This window comes from Nicotiana sylvestris, chromosome 6 (assembly GCF_000393655.2).
Source record: "Nicotiana sylvestris chromosome 6, ASM39365v2, whole genome shotgun sequence".
In the NCBI taxonomy this organism is placed as follows: domain Eukaryota; kingdom Viridiplantae; phylum Streptophyta; class Magnoliopsida; order Solanales; family Solanaceae; genus Nicotiana; species Nicotiana sylvestris.
The window spans coordinates 42,253,920-42,260,109 of record NC_091062.1 but is presented as its reverse complement, the minus strand read 5'-3'; positions in this window follow the sequence as shown (position 1 = coordinate 42,260,109).

The following is a 6,190-nucleotide window of genomic DNA, read 5'->3' as shown; positions in this document are numbered from 1 at the left end:
AGATACCGTGGCGTCCAACACCTGGAATTCCATGGTAAACAGGACCGGGCCAATGGTTAGTTCAAGTACAACATCCCCCACAGTGGCTGTTCCGTTTCCGTCAAACCCTCGGACACAGATGCTATTCTCCCGGATTCTTCCACGGTCAATCTTTAACTGGTCCAGGGTGGATAATGGACAAATATTGGCGCTTGAGCCGTTATCCACCAATACTCGGGTTACCACCGAGTCTTCACATTTGACAGCTAGGTATAGAGCTTTGTTATGCTCCGTACCTTCCACCGGCAGGTCATCATCTGAGAATGTCACTCTGTTCACCTCGAAAATCTTGCTAGCAATGGTTTCCAGGTGGTTTACAGAAATCTCACTGGGTACATGAGCCTCGTTCAATATCTTTAACAGGGCCCGACGATGTTCCTCGGAATGGAGGAGTAATGACAATAGTGAGATCTGGGCAGGTGTTTTTCTCAGCTGCTCAACCACAGAATAGTCTTGTACTTTCATCTTCCTCAGGAAGTCTTCAGCCTCTTCTTCTGACACTGGCTTCTTGGTTGCCACTGGGTTGGTTTTTCTTAACTCCGCCGGAGCAAAACATCGACCTGATCGAGTCAAACCTTGCGCTTCACAACTGACTTCTTCCACCTGTTTTCCTTGGTACGTTACCACTGCTTTTTCATATTTCCAGGGCACAGCCCTGCTGTCAAGCATAGGCAGTTGGACCACCGGCTTTATGGTCACCCGTTCTCTACATACCCCTTTCAACATGACTGCCGGTGTGGGCAGGATCCCTGGTATTACCAATTTGCTTGGCTCGGGTTTGCTTGTTATGACGGACGGGTTCTTCCCCCATATTACTACCGGCTTGACGCCTTCTCCCTGCGACTGTACCTTTGTTCCTCCACCGGTTAAGACTTCTTTTGGGGCAGCTTGGATCATCATCACTGTTTGTGAGGGTTTTCTTAATTCTCCTCCCTCACACACCAACTCAATCATGTGAGTTTCGTGGTGCGTTGGCAGTGGGTTTTGGTTGATGTTAGGAGCCTCCGGTGTCTGGACCTCGATCTTATTGGTGTCAATAAGATCCTGTATGGCATGCCTTAACTTCCAACACTTCTCGGTATCGTGCCCGAGCATCCCTGAACAGTATTCACAACTGATTGAACGGTCCAAATTCTGAGGCGGGGGATTTGGTTCCCGAGTATGGACGGGACTAACCAAACCCAATTGCCGCAGCTTGTGGAACACAGCGGTGTAGGTTTCTCCCAGTTCGGTGAAGGTTCTTTGCTTCCGCAACCTGTCATTTCTGGCATCTGGATTTCCCCGGAAACCTGCCCCTGAAGGATTTCTATATGCCCTTGGTGGAGGGTAAGTGTTTTGTGGTGGTGCATATATGTTCTGGGGAGCCGGTGCGCGCCATTGTGGGCGAACCGGAGGGCTGAGTGTATACCTGGGCTTGGTGTACGGAACAATGTGGTTCTCGAGGTGGATAGAAATTTTGTGGTGGGTTGTATGGATAGTTTGACCTGTGAGGCCTGGGTTGGTTGTAGTGTGGCCTGCCAGCCCTGGGCCAACTGCCTGCCTCGATCGTGGCAACCTCTTCTTTCTTTCTTCTTAGCGCACCTCCCGTGCCGTTTTGAATAGCCTGGGTTGTGGCCTTAAGTGCCGAATAGTTTAAGATCTTGTCCGACCTCAAACCTTCTTCTATCATGACCCCTATTTTGACCACCTCGTTGAAAGATTTTCCAACCGTTGTCACCAAGTGACCAAAGTAGGTTGGATCCAATGTCTGCAAAAAGTAGTCTACCATCTCTCCCTCTCTCATGGGAGGATCGACCCTAGCTGCTTGTTCTCTCCAGCGGAACCCGAACTCGCGAAAACTTTCCCCGGGTTTCTTCCCAGTTCTCAGTAACGTGAGACGGTCAGGAACTATCTCCAGATTGTACTGGAAATGACCTGCAAAAGCCTGCGCCAGGTCATCCCACGTGTACCACCTGCTGAAATCCTGCCTGGTATACCATTCCAGTGCAGATCCGCTCAGACTTTGGCCGAAATAAGCTATCAACAGCTCATCCTTGCCTCCTGCCCCTCTCATTTTGCTACAGAATCCCCGCAAATGTGCCATGGGATCACCGTGCCCTTCATATAAATCAAACTTGGGCATCTTGAACCCAGCCGGGAGTTGGACATCTGGGAAAGGGCACAGATCTTTGTATGCCACGCTGACTTGATTGCCCAGCCCGTGTAAGTTCCTGAAGGATTGCTCCAGGCTTTTGAACTTTCTCAACACTTCATCCTGTTCAGGGGCCTTAACCGGCTTCTCAACCTCTGCCGGAACTTCCAAATGGGGATTGTAAGCCTGTGGTTCGGGTGCATGGAATGTAGGCTCAGGGGGATAGTATTGTGTATCGTGAGCCTGAAACAATGGCTCACTGGTCGTTCGCTGCAAAGGGGCTGATGCAGGTCCCACAAAAATGGGAATATTGGGTGTTGGGAGAGGTTGATGGGGTGGTGGAGCTTGGGAATCATGAGGGCTTCTTTCTTGATGATAGAGGGGATTTGGGCGGCTTGTGGAAGGGCCAGAGTGAGGGTACTCCGGCACGTGTCCCAGTGTCTCAGGGCTCTTTTGCGTTTTGGCCAGGGCTAGCTGCATTGCATGCATCTCTAGTCCCATCCTTTCAATCTTTTCCATTGCCTCTTTTAGCAACTGGCTCATCGGCCTTTCTTCCTCATTACTATTCTCAGAAGTGGTCATGCTTGTTGCTACCGGTCCTTTGGATCTGGTTTGGTATGAATGTGTTGCCAGAATTCTTTAACAACTAACTGTCTGGATATCAGACAACAACAAACTTTGTTAGTGTTAGAGCTTAACAGATTTGATCATAACACATAGAGGATGCAATGCACCTAGGCAGTTAACCGTTTCTACATGCTTTGCTTCAAACCACATGCGTCATCCCGGTTTGTTCATTCGTCTCTTTTTAGAGTATTCTGCGAAACCCCGCGTTTTATTTTATTTACATTTTCTTTTCTTTATTTATTAAAAGCGGTCGAATCTTATGGGGATTGCCTACGTATCACGTCCCCGCGTGAATCAGACCAGGCGTAGTTCTGCCTTAAAGTAAAAACACACAATTTTTGTGAAATCATTGAATTCATTCTCAAAATTTTGCTATTACAAATTACATCAAGCAAGGAATAGCAATAGTACAAACTCGACGGTTTCAAACTCGGTTTAACGAAAAAGAAAACAACATATGGAAAAACAACCCAAGCCAAATAAACAGGACTTGACCAAAACTAATTCTCCAATTTAAGGGGCCGTGAGGCATCATCCGGCCTTTTTGCGGCTCTAGGTGTAAGGTCTCTTTGCAAGCTCTTCAATTCGTTCATAATCCGGCGGACGCAACCCATGATGGAAACAAGGAGGGTCTTCCGAGGTGTTCGCTCATATGCCAAGCATTTCATGTAGATGTAATGCCCTATTTCATCAATCCTTCCCCGGATGTTGTCCCTTTCTTCGAACAAATGCCTTATTTGTTGGTTCTTCAATCCCAGTGTTTGCGCATTGTTGGCAAGCTGATCCTGGAACATCTCCATTTGCCTTTCCATTCTGGCCATTGCATCGTAATAATGCCTTCTGTTGTCTTGGGCATTTCGTGTTTGCTTGAGGATCCTTTCTCGAAGAGAGGCATTCGTTTCCCTTAATGCCCCGATGCTCAGTTCATACTCCCTTATGACTTGTTGCAGGCGCTGCCTCCGAGCCATCGCACCCTTTGCCCACTTGGTTCGCAATTTTGCTGTGCTGGCCCTGGCTTTTTCCAAATCTTCCTGGCATTCCGCAACCTGATCTTTTAACCCTGCTATCAATCTTTTATCTGCCTGGCTTCTTAGCTGGCTATTAGCCTCTTTTTTCATTCTCCGGATCTGAGCTTTGAGGATCTCGCCTTCTCTGACTAACTGGTTCCTTTCTCCCTTGTGGGCAGCAGACTGTAATTGGCACTCAAACTTCATATCCTGGATTTGTTGCTTCAGTTTGCCTGCTTTGACAAGATATTCTTGCTCTTTGGCCAACCAGTCCCACTGTTCTTGTGAAGATTTGGCAAATTCTTGCAGGTGAGGTCTTTTGGTCGGTCTTCCAGGTGATGTCTCCCTTTTGTACCAGGCTTGATACCCGGGCGAAACTTCCCCTTTTGCCTGATTCATTACACAAGTATTTGCTTCTAAGTATTGACATTGGCTCCAAATTTGACGAACCCTTGCTTCAGGAAACTGGCCGTCGGGACTGATCTCGATTACCTGGATGCTCAGATCCTCGTCTTTCGGCACTATCTGATACCTCCCAAGTTGCCTTAAAACCCGATGCGGCGCGTATGGTTGAATGCTCTTAAGTCCCATTAAAAGAAAATGGGGCCTGGCTGCTGGCATGTATATGACTTCGTCGATCGGTAACCATCCTAGCGCCCACTGTATTTGACTGGCGTTGAGGGTTTGGAAATATGAGGTCCATGCTACAACTCCTTCTGGTAGGTAGGTTTCATCAACTCTGGTATAGAACTCCTCTATGCAGGTCTTTCCAGCGGATCCATGGCTCAGAAACTGGGCTCGGTGACATAGGTGTTCGATCATCCACATTTGCAACAACAAATTGCAACCCTCGAAAAAAGCTTCCTCCGGCTTTGCAAGAAGTGAGTGCCCGGAATATATCAGATACTATCATGGGCGCCAACGTACTATCACTCTGTGTGAGCAACGTACTGACGACCCCTGCTATCTTTATGTCAATATTCCCATCTTTTCTTGGGAATACTAGTAGTCCTAAGAAAGTTATCATGAAAGCAATTCGTCTATGTTCTTCCCACTTCTGGCGATTACCTTTGCTGCACAACTGGTTTTCTGGCTTGTCGAATCCTCCTATGTGACCATATCTTTGATATATGAAACTCATGCTGCAAAAACCTTTTGCCAAGTCAGGGTTATGCACTGTTCTGACTATTTTTAAGGAGTCCAGGAACCGGTGTACTGCTACAGCTCTTGGGGCAATCAGATATTTGTGCCTCAAAGGAGTCTCAGTGCTGCCGATATACCCTGCTATTTCTTCTAAAGTTGGGGTAAGTTCGAAATCTGAGAAGCGGAAGACATTGTGCGCAGGATCCCAGTGGGGGACTAGTGCCCTTATGATATCTCCTCGTGGCCTGATATCCAACAAACTCGTGAGGCCTTTCAGATACTTCTTGATTTCGTCATGCCCCTCTTTGCCCAAATCATTCCACCAGAGCCGCAATTGGAGGGGAATTTTATTCATGATTGAAAAGGGTTCATTCGGAATCGTGCTCATTCTGCACATTTATTAATAAGATTTTAACAAACGACACTTATCCTGATAAAACAAAAATATATGCGATTTTTTGTGAATTTTCGTATATATATATAAAAACTTTCTAAAGAAGTCAATAACGGAAAATATTTTGGATTTTTGTTTCGAAAACTGGGAGCCTGAAAGGACTTTTCTAGACCTTTAGCAAGACAAATACTTTTGCCACAAATAAAGATATATATACATTTTGAAGTAAAGCAAAACTTTTGAATTTTTCATATATATATATATATACATATATTTGTAACAAATGATAAAAGTAAAGACAACACAAGACTTTCTTTTATTATTATAAAAAAACAATTTTAAAAATAAGATTTTTTTGATTTTTATGACAAGACAAACTCTATATTTCTATTGATATATTTTTTATTATTATTATTATTTTTTCTAAGACAGAACAACGACTTCCCTAACCGTTATTTCCCCTTTTTTTTTTCACAATATTCCAAATGTTCGAGCATCGGTCAGCATGCGGGTATGAGACAAATAAATGCACGAAAAACAATAGGATGCGTCAGCATGGCCTTTTCATATCAGGTTGCTAGTCCTAGACGGACCCAACCCCTGTGTTGAGTCCCCTAAGTCAAATGCAACGTGATGCAAATAAGCGTTCCTACTAGGGATCCGGCATGAAGTCACGTTATTCTATGTTCAAAACCTGGGTCGGTGTTCTAGACAGTGTACCCGAGCGGACAACTCGAGTTGAGGAAGGAGCTCCTTTCCGGGAACCAAAAGGCCAGCCGGCTTAGAAACTTTCCGAGCCTCTTTTATTTAGGGTATGACACTAACAGAATAGGGAGTCTCAACCAGTGA